We start from the raw sequence: 18,139 nt of genomic DNA, 5'->3' as shown, positions 1-18,139 counted from the left end.
GATTCTGGTGGAATTTGTATTTTACATGAATATTTTAAAGGAAAAGCGGCCATTTTTCATCAAAACCTCGGCCGATTTTTTCAATAGCTTCCAGGTCTTTGGACCGATTGACTCGAAATTTCCCCCAAACGTGCTCCTGTAGCGGCTGAACGAGACACAGCAGTCCCCGTTGGATTCGGGTGAAATTTGTATTTTTGGTGAATATTTTAGTCAGAGGGACAATCTTTCATGAGGCCTGGCTTAAGGCTGAGGCTAGGGTTAGGGTTAGGGTTAGGGTTAGTGATTGGCTGGACCGATTGACTCGAAATCGATCAGGCATGTCCTCCTCACTGGTGTAAGCAGGGTCGCCAGTTTTGGTTGGATTCCGGTGGAATTTGTATTTTACATGAATATTTTAAAGAAAAGGCCATTTTTCACGAAAAAAAACCCCGCCGATTTATTTCAGTAGCTTCCAGGTCTTTGGACCGATTGACTCGAAACTTCTCCCAGACGTGCTCCTATACTGGCTGAACGAGACACAGCAGTCCCCGTTGGATTCGGGTGGAATTTGTATTTTTGGTGAATATTTTAGTGAAAGGGGCCATTTTAAATGAGGCTGGCTTAAGGCTGCTGTTAGGGCTAGGGTTAGGGTTAAGGGGCTGGGGTTTCGGACCACGGTCGTCTTTTGACCGATTGACTCGAAATTGATCACGCATGTCCTCCTCACCGGTGGAATGAGGCTCGCAAGTTTTGGTTGGATTCTGGTGGAATTTGTATTTTACATGAATATTTTAAAGGAAAAGCGGCCATTTTTCACGAAACCTCGGCCGATTTTTTCAATAGCTTCCAGGTCTTTGGACCGATTGACTCGAAATTTCCCCCAAACGTGCTCCTGTAGCGGCTGAACGAGACACAGCAGTCCCCGTTGGATTCGGGTGAAATTTGTATTTTTGGTGAATATTTTAGTCAGAGGGACAATCTTTCATGAGGCCTGGCTTAAGGCTGAGGCTAGGGTTAGGGTTAGGGTTAGGGTTAGTGATTGGCTGGACCGATTGACTCGAAATCGATCAGGCATGTCCTCCTCACTGGTGTAAGCAGGGTCGCCAGTTTTGGTTGGATTCCGGTGGAATTTGTATTTTACATGAATATTTTAAAGAAAAGGCCATTTTTCACGAAAAAATACCCCGCCGATTTATTTCAATAGCTTCCAGGTCTTTGGACCGATTGACTCGAAACTTCTCCCAGACGTGCTCCTATACTGGCTGAACGAGACACAGCAGTCCCCGTTGGATTCGGGTGGAATTTGTATTTTTGGTGAATATTTTAGTGAAAGGGGCCATTTTAAATGAGGCTGGCTTAAGGCTGCTGTTAGGGCTAGGGTTAGGGTTAAGGGGCTGGGGTTTCGGACCACGGTCGTCTTTTGACCGATTGACTCGAAATTGATCACGCATGTCCTCCTCACCGGTGGAATGAGGCTCGCCAGTTTTGGTTGGATTCTGGTGGAATTTGTATTTTACATGAATATTTTAAAGGAAAAGCGGCCATTTTTCATCAAAACCTCGGCCGATTTTTTCAATAGCTTCCAGGTCTTTGGACCGATTGACTCGAAATTTCCCCCAAACGTGCTCCTGTAGCGGCTGAACGAGACACAGCAGTCCCCGTTGGATTCGGGTGAAATTTGTATTTTTGGTGAATATTTTAGTCAGAGGGACAATCTTTCATGAGGCCTGGCTTAAGGCTGAGGCTAGGGTTAGGGTTAGGGTTAGGGTTAGTGATTGGCTGGACCGATTGACTCGAAATCGATCAGGCATGTCCTCCTCACTGGTGTAAGCAGGGTCGCCAGTTTTGGTTGGATTCCGGTGGAATTTGTATTTTACATGAATATTTTAAAGAAAAGGCCATTTTTCACGAAAAAATACCCCGCCGATTTATTTCAATAGCTTCCAGGTCTTTGGACCGATTGACTCGAAACTTCTCCCAGACGTGCTCCTATACTGGCTGAACGAGACACAGCAGTCCCCGTTGGATTCGGGTGGAATTTGTATTTTTGGTGAATATTTTAGTGAAAGGGGCCATTTTAAATGAGGCTGGCTTAAGGCTGCTGTTAGGGCTAGGGTTAGGGTTAAGGGGCTGGGGTTTCGGACCACGGTCGTCTTTTGACCGATTGACTCGAAATTGATCACGCATGTCCTCCTCACCGGTGGAATGAGGCTCGCCAGTTTTGGTTGGATTCTGGTGGAATTTGTATTTTACATGAATATTTTAAAGGAAAAGCGGCCATTTTTCATCAAAACCTCGGCCGATTTTTTCAATAGCTTCCAGGTCTTTGGACCGATTGACTCGAAATTTCCCCCAAACGTGCTCCTGTAGCGGCTGAACGAGACACAGCAGTCCCCGTTGGATTCGGGTGAAATTTGTATTTTTGGTGAATATTTTAGTCAGAGGGACAATCTTTCATGAGGCCTGGCTTAAGGCTGAGGCTAGGGTTAGGGTTAGGGTTAGGGTTAGTGATTGGCTGGACCGATTGACTCGAAATCGATCAGGCATGTCCTCCTCACTGGTGTAAGCAGGGTCGCCAGTTTTGGTTGGATTCCGGTGGAATTTGTATTTTACATGAATATTTTAAAGAAAAGGCCATTTTTCACGAAAAAATACCCCGCCGATTTATTTCAATAGCTTCCAGGTCTTTGGACCGATTGACTCGAAACTTCTCCCAGACGTGCTCCTATACTGGCTGAACGAGACACAGCAGTCCCCGTTGGATTTGGGTGAAATTTGTATTTTTGGTGAATATTTTAGTCAGAGGGACAATCTTTCATGAGGCCTGGCTTAAGGCTGAGGCTAGGGTTAGGGTTAGGGTTAGGGTTAGTGATTGGCTGGACCGATTGACTCGAAATCGATCAGGCATGTCCTCCTCACTGGTGTAAGCAGGGTCGCCAGTTTTGGTTGGATTCCGGTGGAATTTGTATTTTACATGAATATTTTAAAGAAAAGGCCATTTTTCACGAAAAAATACCCCGCCGATTTATTTCAATAGCTTCCAGGTCTTTGGACCGATTGACTCGAAACTTCTCCCAGACGTGCTCCTATACTGGCTGAACGAGACACAGCAGTCCCCGTTGGATTCGGGTGGAATTTGTATTTTTGGTGAATATTTTAGTGAAAGGGGCCATTTTAAATGAGGCTGGCTTAAGGCTGCTGTTAGGGCTAGGGTTAGGGTTAAGGGGCTGGGGTTTCGGACCACGGTCGTCTTTTGACCGATTGACTCGAAATTGATCACGCATGTCCTCCTCACCGGTGGAATGAGGCTCGCCAGTTTTGGTTGGATTCTGGTGGAATTTGTATTTTACATGAATATTTTAAAGGAAAAGCGGCCATTTTTCATCAAAACCTCGGCCGATTTTTTCAATAGCTTCCAGGTCTTTGGACCGATTGACTCGAAATTTCCCCCAAACGTGCTCCTGTAGCGGCTGAACGAGACACAGCAGTCCCCGTTGGATTCGGGTGAAATTTGTATTTTTGGTGAATATTTTAGTCAGAGGGACAATCTTTCATGAGGCCTGGCTTAAGGCTGAGGCTAGGGTTAGGGTTAGGGTTAGGGTTAGTGATTGGCTGGACCGATTGACTCGAAATCGATCAGGCATGTCCTCCTCACTGGTGTAAGCAGGGTCGCCAGTTTTGGTTGGATTCCGGTGGAATTTGTATTTTACATGAATATTTTAAAGAAAAGGCCATTTTTCACGAAAAAATACCCCGCCGATTTATTTCAATAGCTTCCAGGTCTTTGGACCGATTGACTCGAAACTTCTCCCAGACGTGCTCCTATACTGGCTGAACGAGACACAGCAGTCCCCGTTGGATTCGGGTGGAATTTGTATTTTTGGTGAATATTTTAGTGAAAGGGGCCATTTTAAATGAGGCTGGCTTAAGGCTGCTGTTAGGGCTAGGGTTAGGGTTAAGGGGCTGGGGTTTCGGACCACGGTCGTCTTTTGACCGATTGACTCGAAATTGATCACGCATGTCCTCCTCACCGGTGGAATGAGGCTCGCCAGTTTTGGTTGGATTCTGGTGGAATTTGTATTTTACATGAATATTTTAAAGGAAAAGCGGCCATTTTTCATCAAAACCTCGGCCGATTTTTTCAATAGCTTCCAGGTCTTTGGACCGATTGACTCGAAATTTCCCCCAAACGTGCTCCTGTAGCGGCTGAACGAGACACAGCAGTCCCCGTTGGATTCGGGTGAAATTTGTATTTTTGGTGAATATTTTAGTCAGAGGGACAATCTTTCATGAGGCCTGGCTTAAGGCTGAGGCTAGGGTTAGGGTTAGGGTTAGGGTTAGTGATTGGCTGGACCGATTGACTCGAAATCGATCAGGCATGTCCTCCTCACTGGTGTAAGCAGGGTCGCCAGTTTTGGTTGGATTCCGGTGGAATTTGTATTTTACATGAATATTTTAAAGAAAAGGCCATTTTTCACGAAAAAATACCCCGCCGATTTATTTCAATAGCTTCCAGGTCTTTGGACCGATTGACTCGAAACTTCTCCCAGACGTGCTCCTATACTGGCTGAACGAGACACAGCAGTCCCCGTTGGATTTGGGTGAAATTTGTATTTTTGGTGAATATTTTAGTCAGAGGGACAATCTTTCATGAGGCCTGGCTTAAGGCTGAGGCTAGGGTTAGGGTTAGGGTTAGGGTTAGTGATTGGCTGGACCGATTGACTCGAAATCGATCAGGCATGTCCTCCTCACTGGTGTAAGCAGGGTCGCCAGTTTTGGTTGGATTCCGGTGGAATTTGTATTTTACATGAATATTTTAAAGAAAAGGCCATTTTTCACGAAAAAATACCCCGCCGATTTATTTCAATAGCTTCCAGGTCTTTGGACCGATTGACTCGAAATTTCCCCCAAACGTGCTCCTGTAGCGGCTGAACGAGACACAGCAGTCCCCGTTGGATTCGGGTGAAATTTGTATTTTTGGTGAATATTTTAGTCAGAGGGACAATCTTTCATGAGGCCTGGCTTAAGGCTGAGGCTAGGGTTAGGGTTAGGGTTAGGGTTAGTGATTGGCTGGACCGATTGACTCGAAATCGATCAGGCATGTCCTCCTCACTGGTGTAAGCAGGGTCGCCAGTTTTGGTTGGATTCCGGTGGAATTTGTATTTTACATGAATATTTTAAAGAAAAGGCCATTTTTCACGAAAAAATACCCCGCCGATTTATTTCAATAGCTTCCAGGTCTTTGGACCGATTGACTCGAAACTTCTCCCAGACGTGCTCCTATACTGGCTGAACGAGACACAGCAGTCCCCGTTGGATTCGGGTGGAATTTGTATTTTTGGTGAATATTTTAGTGAAAGGGGCCATTTTAAATGAGGCTGGCTTAAGGCTGCTGTTAGGGCTAGGGTTAGGGTTAAGGGGCTGGGGTTTCGGACCACGGTCGTCTTTTGACCGATTGACTCGAAATTGATCACGCATGTCCTCCTCACCGGTGGAATGAGGCTCGCCAGTTTTGGTTGGATTCTGGTGGAATTTGTATTTTACATGAATATTTTAAAGGAAAAGCGGCCATTTTTCATCAAAACCTCGGCCGATTTTTTCAATAGCTTCCAGGTCTTTGGACCGATTGACTCGAAATTTCCCCCAAACGTGCTCCTGTAGCGGCTGAACGAGACACAGCAGTCCCCGTTGGATTCGGGTGAAATTTGTATTTTTGGTGAATATTTTAGTCAGAGGGACAATCTTTCATGAGGCCTGGCTTAAGGCTGAGGCTAGGGTTAGGGTTAGGGTTAGGGTTAGTGATTGGCTGGACCGATTGACTCGAAATCGATCAGGCATGTCCTCCTCACTGGTGTAAGCAGGGTCGCCAGTTTTGGTTGGATTCCGGTGGAATTTGTATTTTACATGAATATTTTAAAGAAAAGGCCATTTTTCACGAAAAAATACCCCGCCGATTTATTTCAATAGCTTCCAGGTCTTTGGACCGATTGACTCGAAACTTCTCCCAGACGTGCTCCTATACTGGCTGAACGAGACACAGCAGTCCCCGTTGGATTCGGGTGGAATTTGTATTTTTGGTGAATATTTTAGTGAAAGGGGCCATTTTAAATGAGGCTGGCTTAAGGCTGCTGTTAGGGCTAGGGTTAGGGTTAAGGGGCTGGGGTTTCGGACCACGGTCGTCTTTTGACCGATTGACTCGAAATTGATCACGCATGTCCTCCTCACCGGTGGAATGAGGCTCGCCAGTTTTGGTTGGATTCTGGTGGAATTTGTATTTTACATGAATATTTTAAAGGAAAAGCGGCCATTTTTCATCAAAACCTCGGCCGATTTTTTCAATAGCTTCCAGGTCTTTGGACCGATTGACTCGAAATTTCCCCCAAACGTGCTCCTGTAGCGGCTGAACGAGACACAGCAGTCCCCGTTGGATTCGGGTGAAATTTGTATTTTTGGTGAATATTTTAGTCAGAGGGACAATCTTTCATGAGGCCTGGCTTAAGGCTGAGGCTAGGGTTAGGGTTAGGGTTAGGGTTAGTGATTGGCTGGACCGATTGACTCGAAATCGATCAGGCATGTCCTCCTCACTGGTGTAAGCAGGGTCGCCAGTTTTGGTTGGATTCCGGTGGAATTTGTATTTTACATGAATATTTTAAAGAAAAGGCCATTTTTCACGAAAAAATACCCCGCCGATTTATTTCAGTAGCTTCCAGGTCTTTGGACCGATTGACTCGAAACTTCTCCCAGACGTGCTCCTATACTGGCTGAACGAGACACAGCAGTCCCCGTTGGATTCGGGTGGAATTTTTATTTTTGGTGAATATTTTAGTGAAAGGGGCCATTTTAAATGAGGCTGGCTTAAGGCTGCTGTTAGGGCTAGGGTTAGGGTTAAGGGGCTGGGGTTTCGGACCACGGTCGTCTTTTGACCGATTGACTCGAAATTGATCACGCATGTCCTCCTCACCGGTGGAATGAGGCTCGCCAGTTTTGGTTGGATTCTGGTGGAATTTGTATTTTACATGAATATTTTAAAGGAAAAGCGGCCATTTTTCATCAAAACCTCGGCCGATTTTTTCAATAGCTTCCAGGTCTTTGGACCGATTGACTCGAAATTTCCCCCAAACGTGCTCCTGTAGCGGCTGAACGAGACACAGCAGTCCCCGTTGGATTCGGGTGAAATTTGTATTTTTGGTGAATATTTTAGTCAGAGGGACAATCTTTCATGAGGCCTGGCTTAAGGCTGAGGCTAGGGTTAGGGTTAGGGTTAGGGTTAGTGATTGGCTGGACCGATTGACTCGAAATCGATCAGGCATGTCCTCCTCACTGGTGTAAGCAGGGTCGCCAGTTTTGGTTGGATTCCGGTGGAATTTGTATTTTACATGAATATTTTAAAGAAAAGGCCATTTTTCACGAAAAAAAACCCCGCCGATTTATTTCAGTAGCTTCCAGGTCTTTGGACCGATTGACTCGAAACTTCTCCCAGACGTGCTCCTATACTGGCTGAACGAGACACAGCAGTCCCCGTTGGATTCGGGTGGAATTTGTATTTTTGGTGAATATTTTAGTGAAAGGGGCCATTTTAAATGAGGCTGGCTTAAGGCTGCTGTTAGGGCTAGGGTTAGGGTTAAGGGGCTGGGGTTTCGGACCACGGTCGTCTTTTGACCGATTGACTCGAAATTGATCACGCATGTCCTCCTCACCGGTGGAATGAGGCTCGCCAGTTTTGGTTGGATTCTGGTGGAATTTGTATTTTACATGAATATTTTAAAGGAAAAGCGGCCATTTTTCATCAAAACCTCGGCCGATTTTTTCAATAGCTTCCAGGTCTTTGGACCGATTGACTCGAAATTTCCCCCAAACGTGCTCCTGTAGCGGCTGAACGAGACACAGCAGTCCCCGTTGGATTCGGGTGAAATTTGTATTTTTGGTGAATATTTTAGTCAGAGGGACAATCTTTCATGAGGCCTGGCTTAAGGCTGAGGCTAGGGTTAGGGTTAGGGTTAGGGTTAGTGATTGGCTGGACCGATTGACTCGAAATCGATCAGGCATGTCCTCCTCACTGGTGTAAGCAGGGTCGCCAGTTTTGGTTGGATTCCGGTGGAATTTGTATTTTACATGAATATTTTAAAGAAAAGGCCATTTTTCACGAAAAAATACCCCGCCGATTTATTTCAATAGCTTCCAGGTCTTTGGACCGATTGACTCGAAACTTCTCCCAGACGTGCTCCTATACTGGCTGAACGAGACACAGCAGTCCCCGTTGGATTCGGGTGGAATTTGTATTTTTGGTGAATATTTTAGTGAAAGGGGCCATTTTAAATGAGGCTGGCTTAAGGCTGCTGTTAGGGCTAGGGTTAGGGTTAAGGGGCTGGGGTTTCGGACCACGGTCGTCTTTTGACCGATTGACTCGAAATTGATCACGCATGTCCTCCTCACCGGTGGAATGAGGCTCGCCAGTTTTGGTTGGATTCTGGTGGAATTTGTATTTTACATGAATATTTTAAAGGAAAAGCGGCCATTTTTCATCAAAACCTCGGCCGATTTTTTCAATAGCTTCCAGGTCTTTGGACCGATTGACTCGAAATTTCCCCCAAACGTGCTCCTGTAGCGGCTGAACGAGACACAGCAGTCCCCGTTGGATTCGGGTGAAATTTGTATTTTTGGTGAATATTTTAGTCAGAGGGACAATCTTTCATGAGGCCTGGCTTAAGGCTGAGGCTAGGGTTAGGGTTAGGGTTAGGGTTAGTGATTGGCTGGACCGATTGACTCGAAATCGATCAGGCATGTCCTCCTCACTGGTGTAAGCAGGGTCGCCAGTTTTGGTTGGATTCCGGTGGAATTTGTATTTTACATGAATATTTTAAAGAAAAGGCCATTTTTCACGAAAAAATACCCCGCCGATTTATTTCAATAGCTTCCAGGTCTTTGGACCGATTGACTCGAAACTTCTCCCAGACGTGCTCCTATACTGGCTGAACGAGACACAGCAGTCCCCGTTGGATTCGGGTGGAATTTGTATTTTTGGTGAATATTTTAGTGAAAGGGGCCATTTTAAATGAGGCTGGCTTAAGGCTGCTGTTAGGGCTAGGGTTAGGGTTAAGGGGCTGGGGTTTCGGACCACGGTCGTCTTTTGACCGATTGACTCGAAATTGATCACGCATGTCCTCCTCACCGGTGGAATGAGGCTCGCCAGTTTTGGTTGGATTCTGGTGGAATTTGTATTTTACATGAATATTTTAAAGGAAAAGCGGCCATTTTTCATCAAAACCTCGGCCGATTTTTTCAATAGCTTCCAGGTCTTTGGACCGATTGACTCGAAATTTCCCCCAAACGTGCTCCTGTAGCGGCTGAACGAGACACAGCAGTCCCCGTTGGATTCGGGTGAAATTTGTATTTTTGGTGAATATTTTAGTCAGAGGGACAATCTTTCATGAGGCCTGGCTTAAGGCTGAGGCTAGGGTTAGGGTTAGGGTTAGGGTTAGTGATTGGCTGGACCGATTGACTCGAAATCGATCAGGCATGTCCTCCTCACTGGTGTAAGCAGGGTCGCCAGTTTTGGTTGGATTCCGGTGGAATTTGTATTTTACATGAATATTTTAAAGAAAAGGCCATTTTTCACGAAAAAATACCCCGCCGATTTATTTCAATAGCTTCCAGGTCTTTGGACCGATTGACTCGAAACTTCTCCCAGACGTGCTCCTATACTGGCTGAACGAGACACAGCAGTCCCCGTTGGATTCGGGTGGAATTTGTATTTTTGGTGAATATTTTAGTGAAAGGGGCCATTTTAAATGAGGCTGGCTTAAGGCTGCTGTTAGGGCTAGGGTTAGGGTTAAGGGGTTGGGGTTTCGGACCACGGTCGTCTTTTGACCGATTGACTCGAAATTGATCACGCATGTCCTCCTCACCGGTGGAATGAGGCTCGCCAGTTTTGGTTGGATTCTGGTGGAATTTGTATTTTACATGAATATTTTAAAGGAAAAGCGGCCATTTTTCATCAAAACCTCGGCCGATTTTTTCAATAGCTTCCAGGTCTTTGGACCGATTGACTCGAAATTTCCCCCAAACGTGCTCCTGTAGCGGCTGAACGAGACACAGCAGTCCCCGTTGGATTCGGGTGAAATTTGTATTTTTGGTGAATATTTTAGTCAGAGGGACAATCTTTCATGAGGCCTGGCTTAAGGCTGAGGCTAGGGTTAGGGTTAGGGTTAGGGTTAGTGATTGGCTGGACCGATTGACTCGAAATCGATCAGGCATGTCCTCCTCACTGGTGTAAGCAGGGTCGCCAGTTTTGGTTGGATTCCGGTGGAATTTGTATTTTACATGAATATTTTAAAGAAAAGGCCATTTTTCACGAAAAAATACCCCGCCGATTTATTTCAATAGCTTCCAGGTCTTTGGACCGATTGACTCGAAACTTCTCCCAGACGTGCTCCTATACTGGCTGAACGAGACACAGCAGTCCCCGTTGGATTCGGGTGGAATTTGTATTTTTGGTGAATATTTTAGTCAAAGGGGCCATTTTAAATGAGGCTGGCTTAAGGCTGCTGTTAGGGCTAGGGTTAGGGTTAAGGGGCTGGGGTTTCGGACCACGGTCGTCTTTTGACCGATTGACTCGAAATTGATCACGCATGTCCTCCTCACCGGTGGAATGAGGCTCGCCAGTTTTGGTTGGATTCTGGTGGAATTTGTATTTTACATGAATATTTTAAAGGAAAAGCGGCCATTTTTCATCAAAACCTCGGCCGATTTTTTCAATAGCTTCCAGGTCTTTGGACCGATTGACTCGAAATTTCCCCCAAACGTGCTCCTGTAGCGGCTGAACGAGACACAGCAGTCCCCGTTGGATTCGGGTGAAATTTGTATTTTTGGTGAATATTTTAGTCAGAGGGACAATCTTTCATGAGGCCTGGCTTAAGGCTGAGGCTAGGGTTAGGGTTAGGGTTAGGGTTAGTGATTGGCTGGACCGATTGACTCGAAATCGATCAGGCATGTCCTCCTCACTGGTGTAAGCAGGGTCGCCAGTTTTGGTTGGATTCCGGTGGAATTTGTATTTTACATGAATATTTTAAAGAAAAGGCCATTTTTCACGAAAAAATACCCCGCCGATTTATTTCAATAGCTTCCAGGTCTTTGGACCGATTGACTCGAAACTTCTCCCAGACGTGCTCCTATACTGGCTGAACGAGACACAGCAGTCCCCGTTGGATTCGGGTGGAATTTGTATTTTTGGTGAATATTTTAGTCAAAGGGGCCATTTTAAATGAGGCTGGCTTAAGGCTGCTGTTAGGGCTAGGGTTAGGGTTAAGGGGCTGGGGTTTCGGACCACGGTCGTCTTTTGACCGATTGACTCGAAATTGATCACGCATGTCCTCCTCACCGGTGGAATGAGGCTCGCCAGTTTTGGTTGGATTCTGGTGGAATTTGTATTTTACATGAATATTTTAAAGGAAAAGCGGCCATTTTTCATCAAAACCTCGGCCGATTTTTTCAATAGCTTCCAGGTCTTTGGACCGATTGACTCGAAATTTCCCCCAAACGTGCTCCTGTAGCGGCTGAACGAGACACAGCAGTCCCCGTTGGATTCGGGTGAAATTTGTATTTTTGGTGAATATTTTAGTCAGAGGGACAATCTTTCATGAGGCCTGGCTTAAGGCTGAGGCTAGGGTTAGGGTTAGGGTTAGGGTTAGTGATTGGCTGGACCGATTGACTCGAAATCGATCAGGCATGTCCTCCTCACTGGTGTAAGCAGGGTCGCCAGTTTTGGTTGGATTCCGGTGGAATTTGTATTTTACATGAATATTTTAAAGAAAAGGCCATTTTTCACGAAAAAATACCCCGCCGATTTATTTCAATAGCTTCCAGGTCTTTGGACCGATTGACTCGAAACTTCTCCCAGACGTGCTCCTATACTGGCTGAACGAGACACAGCAGTCCCCGTTGGATTCGGGTGGAATTTGTATTTTTGGTGAATATTTTAGTCAAAGGGGCCATTTTAAATGAGGCTGGCTTAAGGCTGCTGTTAGGGCTAGGGTTAGGGTTAAGGGGCTGGGGTTTCGGACCACGGTCGTCTTTTGACCGATTGACTCGAAATTGATCACGCATGTCCTCCTCACCGGTGGAATGAGGCTCGCCAGTTTTGGTTGGATTCTGGTGGAATTTGTATTTTACATGAATATTTTAAAGGAAAAGCGGCCATTTTTCATCAAAACCTCGGCCGATTTTTTCAATAGCTTCCAGGTCTTTGGACCGATTGACTCGAAATTTCCCCCAAACGTGCTCCTGTAGCGGCTGAACGAGACACAGCAGTCCCCGTTGGATTCGGGTGAAATTTGTATTTTTGGTGAATATTTTAGTCAGAGGGACAATCTTTCATGAGGCCTGGCTTAAGGCTGAGGCTAGGGTTAGGGTTAGGGTTAGGGTTAGTGATTGGCTGGACCGATTGACTCGAAATCGATCAGGCATGTCCTCCTCACTGGTGTAAGCAGGGTCGCCAGTTTTGGTTGGATTCCGGTGGAATTTGTATTTTACATGAATATTTTAAAGAAAAGGCCATTTTTCACGAAAAAATACCCCGCCGATTTATTTCAATAGCTTCCAGGTCTTTGGACCGATTGACTCGAAACTTCTCCCAGACGTGCTCCTATACTGGCTGAACGAGACACAGCAGTCCCCGTTGGATTCGGGTGGAATTTGTATTTTTGGTGAATATTTTAGTCAAAGGGGCCATTTTAAATGAGGCTGGCTTAAGGCTGCTGTTAGGGCTAGGGTTAGGGTTAAGGGGCTGGGGTTTCGGACCACGGTCGTCTTTTGACCGATTGACTCGAAATTGATCACGCATGTCCTCCTCACCGGTGGAATGAGGCTCGCCAGTTTTGGTTGGATTCTGGTGGAATTTGTATTTTACATGAATATTTTAAAGGAAAAGCGGCCATTTTTCATCAAAACCTCGGCCGATTTTTTCAATAGCTTCCAGGTCTTTGGACCGATTGACTCGAAATTTCCCCCAAACGTGCTCCTGTAGCGGCTGAACGAGACACAGCAGTCCCCGTTGGATTCGGGTGAAATTTGTATTTTTGGTGAATATTTTAGTCAGAGGGACAATCTTTCATGAGGCCTGGCTTAAGGCTGAGGCTAGGGTTAGGGTTAGGGTTAGGGTTAGTGATTGGCTGGACCGATTGACTCGAAATCGATCAGGCATGTCCTCCTCACTGGTGTAAGCAGGGTCGCCAGTTTTGGTTGGATTCCGGTGGAATTTGTATTTTACATGAATATTTTAAAGAAAAGGCCATTTTTCACGAAAAAATACCCCGCCGATTTATTTCAATAGCTTCCAGGTCTTTGGACCGATTGACTCGAAACTTCTCCCAGACGTGCTCCTATACTGGCTGAACGAGACACAGCAGTCCCCGTTGGATTCGGGTGGAATTTGTATTTTTGGTGAATATTTTAGTGAAAGGGGCCATTTTAAATGAGGCTGGCTTAAGGCTGCTGTTAGGGCTAGGGTTAGGGTTAAGGGGCTGGGGTTTCGGACCACGGTCGTCTTTTGACCGATTGACTCGAAATTGATCACGCATGTCCTCCTCACCGGTGGAATGAGGCTCGCCAGTTTTGGTTGGATTCTGGTGGAATTTGTATTTTACATGAATATTTTAAAGGAAAAGCGGCCATTTTTCATCAAAACCTCGGCCGATTTTTTCAATAGCTTCCAGGTCTTTGGACCGATTGACTCGAAATTTCCCCCAAACGTGCTCCTGTAGCGGCTGAACGAGACACAGCAGTCCCCGTTGGATTCGGGTGAAATTTGTATTTTTGGTGAATATTTTAGTCAGAGGGACAATCTTTCATGAGGCCTGGCTTAAGGCTGAGGCTAGGGTTAGGGTTAGGGTTAGGGTTAGTGATTGGCTGGACCGATTGACTCGAAATCGATCAGGCATGTCCTCCTCACTGGTGTAAGCAGGGTCGCCAGTTTTGGTTGGATTCCGGTGGAATTTGTATTTTACATGAATATTTTAAAGAAAAGGCCATTTTTCACGAAAAAATACCCCGCCGATTTATTTCAATAGCTTCCAGGTCTTTGGACCGATTGACTCGAAACTTCTCCCAGACGTGCTCCTATACTGGCTGAACGAGACACAGCAGTCCCCGTTGGATTCGGGTGGAATTTGTATTTTTGGTGAATATTTTAGTGAAAGGGGCCATTTTAAATGAGGCTGGCTTAAGGCTGCTGTTAGGGCTAGGGTTAGGGTTAAGGGGCTGGGGTTTCGGACCACGGTCGTCTTTTGACCGATTGACTCGAAATTGATCACGCATGTCCTCCTCACCGGTGGAATGAGGCTCGCCAGTTTTGGTTGGATTCTGGTGGAATTTGTATTTTACATGAATATTTTAAAGGAAAAGCGGCCATTTTTCATCAAAACCTCGGCCGATTTTTTCAATAGCTTCCAGGTCTTTGGACCGATTGACTCGAAATTTCCCCCAAACGTGCTCCTGTAGCGGCTGAACGAGACACAGCAGTCCCCGTTGGATTCGGGTGAAATTTGTATTTTTGGTGAATATTTTAGTCAGAGGGACAATCTTTCATGAGGCCTGGCTTAAGGCTGAGGCTAGGGTTAGGGTTAGGGTTAGGGTTAGTGATTGGCTGGACCGATTGACTCGAAATCGATCAGGCATGTCCTCCTCACTGGTGTAAGCAGGGTCGCCAGTTTTGGTTGGATTCCGGTGGAATTTGTATTTTACATGAATATTTTAAAGAAAAGGCCATTTTTCACGAAAAAATACCCCGCCGATTTATTTCAATAGCTTCCAGGTCTTTGGACCGATTGACTCGAAACTTCTCCCAGACGTGCTCCTATACTGGCTGAACGAGACACAGCAGTCCCCGTTGGATTCGGGTGGAATTTGTATTTTTGGTGAATATTTTAGTCAAAGGGGCCATTTTAAATGAGGCTGGCTTAAGGCTGCTGTTAGGGCTAGGGTTAGGGTTAAGGGGCTGGGGTTTCGGACCACGGTCGTCTTTTGACCGATTGACTCGAAATTGATCACGCATGTCCTCCTCACCGGTGGAATGAGGCTCGCCAGTTTTGGTTGGATTCTGGTGGAATTTGTATTTTACATGAATATTTTAAAGGAAAAGCGGCCATTTTTCATCAAAACCTCGGCCGATTTTTTCAATAGCTTCCAGGTCTTTGGACCGATTGACTCGAAATTTCCCCCAAACGTGCTCCTGTAGCGGCTGAACGAGACACAGCAGTCCCCGTTGGATTCGGGTGAAATTTGTATTTTTGGTGAATATTTTAGTCAGAGGGACAATCTTTCATGAGGCCTGGCTTAAGGCTGAGGCTAGGGTTAGGGTTAGGGTTAGGGTTAGTGATTGGCTGGACCGATTGACTCGAAATCGATCAGGCATGTCCTCCTCACTGGTGTAAGCAGGGTCGCCAGTTTTGGTTGGATTCCGGTGGAATTTGTATTTTACATGAATATTTTAAAGAAAAGGCCATTTTTCACGAAAAAATACCCCGCCGATTTATTTCAATAGCTTCCAGGTCTTTGGACCGATTGACTCGAAACTTCTCCCAGACGTGCTCCTATACTGGCTGAACGAGACACAGCAGTCCCCGTTGGATTCGGGTGGAATTTGTATTTTTGGTGAATATTTTAGTCAAAGGGGCCATTTTAAATGAGGCTGGCTTAAGGCTGCTGTTAGGGCTAGGGTTAGGGTTAAGGGGCTGGGGTTTCGGACCACGGTCGTCTTTTGACCGATTGACTCGAAATTGATCACGCATGTCCTCCTCACCGGTGGAATGAGGCTCGCCAGTTTTGGTTGGATTCTGGTGGAATTTGTATTTTACATGAATATTTTAAAGGAAAAGCGGCCATTTTTCATCAAAACCTCGGCCGATTTTTTCAATAGCTTCCAGGTCTTTGGACCGATTGACTCGAAATTTCCCCCAAACGTGCTCCTGTAGCGGCTGAACGAGACACAGCAGTCCCCGTTGGATTCGGGTGAAATTTGTATTTTTGGTGAATATTTTAGTCAGAGGGACAATCTTTCATGAGGCCTGGCTTAAGGCTGAGGCTAGGGTTAGGGTTAGGGTTAGGGTTAGTGATTGGCTGGACCGATTGACTCGAAATCGATCAGGCATGTCCTCCTCACTGGTGTAAGCAGGGTCGCCAGTTTTGGTTGGATTCCGGTGGAATTTGTATTTTACATGAATATTTTAAAGAAAAGGCCATTTTTCACGAAAAAATACCCCGCCGATTTATTTCAATAGCTTCCAGGTCTTTGGACCGATTGACTCGAAACTTCTCCCAGACGTGCTCCTATACTGGCTGAACGAGACACAGCAGTCCCCGTTGGATTCGGGTGGAATTTGTATTTTTGGTGAATATTTTAGTCAAAGGGGCCATTTTAAATGAGGCTGGCTTAAGGCTGCTGTTAGGGCTAGGGTTAGGGTTAAGGGGCTGGGGTTTCGGACCACGGTCGTCTTTTGACCGATTGACTCGAAATTGATCACGCATGTCCTCCTCACCGGTGGAATGAGGCTCGCCAGTTTTGGTTGGATTCTGGTGGAATTTGTATTTTACATGAATATTTTAAAGGAAAAGCGGCCATTTTTCATCAAAACCTCGGCCGATTTTTTCAATAGCTTCCAGGTCTTTGGACCGATTGACTCGAAATTTCCCCCAAACGTGCTCCTGTAGCGGCTGAACGAGACACAGCAGTCCCCGTTGGATTCGGGTGAAATTTGTATTTTTGGTGAATATTTTAGTCAGAGGGACAATCTTTCATGAGGCCTGGCTTAAGGCTGAGGCTAGGGTTAGGGTTAGGGTTAGGGTTAGTGATTGGCTGGACCGATTGACTCGAAATCGATCAGGCATGTCCTCCTCACTGGTGTAAGCAGGGTCGCCAGTTTTGGTTGGATTCCGGTGGAATTTGTATTTTACATGAATATTTTAAAGAAAAGGCCATTTTTCACGAAAAAATACCCCGCCGATTTATTTCAATAGCTTCCAGGTCTTTGGACCGATTGACTCGAAACTTCTCCCAGACGTGCTCCTATACTGGCTGAACGAGACACAGCAGTCCCCGTTGGATTCGGGTGGAATTTGTATTTTTGGTGAATATTTTAGTGAAAGGGGCCATTTTAAATGAGGCTGGCTTAAGGCTGCTGTTAGGGCTAGGGTTAGGGTTAAGGGGCTGGGGTTTCGGACCACGGTCGTCTTTTGACCGATTGACTCGAAATTGATCACGCATGTCCTCCTCACCGGTGGAATGAGGCTCGCCAGTTTTGGTTGGATTCTGGTGGAATTTGTATTTTACATGAATATTTTAAAGGAAAAGCGGCCATTTTTCATCAAAACCTCGGCCGATTTTTTCAATAGCTTCCAGGTCTTTGGACCGATTGACTCGAAATTTCCCCCAAACGTGCTCCTGTAGCGGCTGAACGAGACACAGCAGTCCCCGTTGGATTCGGGTGAAATTTGTATTTTTGGTGAATATTTTATTCAGAGGGACAATCTTTCATGAGGCCTGGCTTAAGGCTGAGGCTAGGGTTAGGGTTAGGGTTAGGGTTAGTGATTGGCTGGACCGATTGACTCGAAATCGATCAGGCATGTCCTCCTCACTGGTGTAAGCAGGGTCGCCAGTTTTGGTTGGATTAAGGTGGAATTTGTATTTTACATGAATATTTTAAAGAAAAGGCCATTTTTCACGAAAAAATACCCCGCCGATTTATTTCAATAGCTTCCAGGTCTTTGGACCGATTGACTCGAAACTTCTCCCAGACGTGCTCCTATACTGGCTGAACGAGACACAGCAGTCCCCGTTGGATTCGGGTGGAATTTGTATTTTTGGTGAATATTTTAGTCAAAGGGGCCATTTTAAATGAGGCTGGCTTAAGGCTGCTGTTAGGGCTAGGGTTAGGGTTAAGGGGCTGGGGTTTCGGACCACGGTCGTCTTTTGACCGATTGACTCGAAATTGATCACGCATGTCCTCCTCACCGGTGGAATGAGGCTCGCCAGTTTTGGTTGGATTCTGGTGGAATTTGTATTTTACATGAATATTTTAAAGGAAAAGCGGCCATTTTTCATCAAAACCTCGGCCGATTTTTTCAATAGCTTCCAGGTCTTTGGACCGATTGACTCGAAATTTCCCCCAAA

This window comes from Pagrus pagrus (genome assembly GCF_965226575.1).
Source record: "Pagrus pagrus genome assembly, contig: HAP1_SCAFFOLD_96, whole genome shotgun sequence".
Classification (NCBI taxonomy): domain Eukaryota; kingdom Metazoa; phylum Chordata; class Actinopteri; order Spariformes; family Sparidae; genus Pagrus; species Pagrus pagrus.
The sequence above is the reverse complement of the archived record's forward strand: the minus strand, read 5'-3'. Positions refer to the sequence as shown.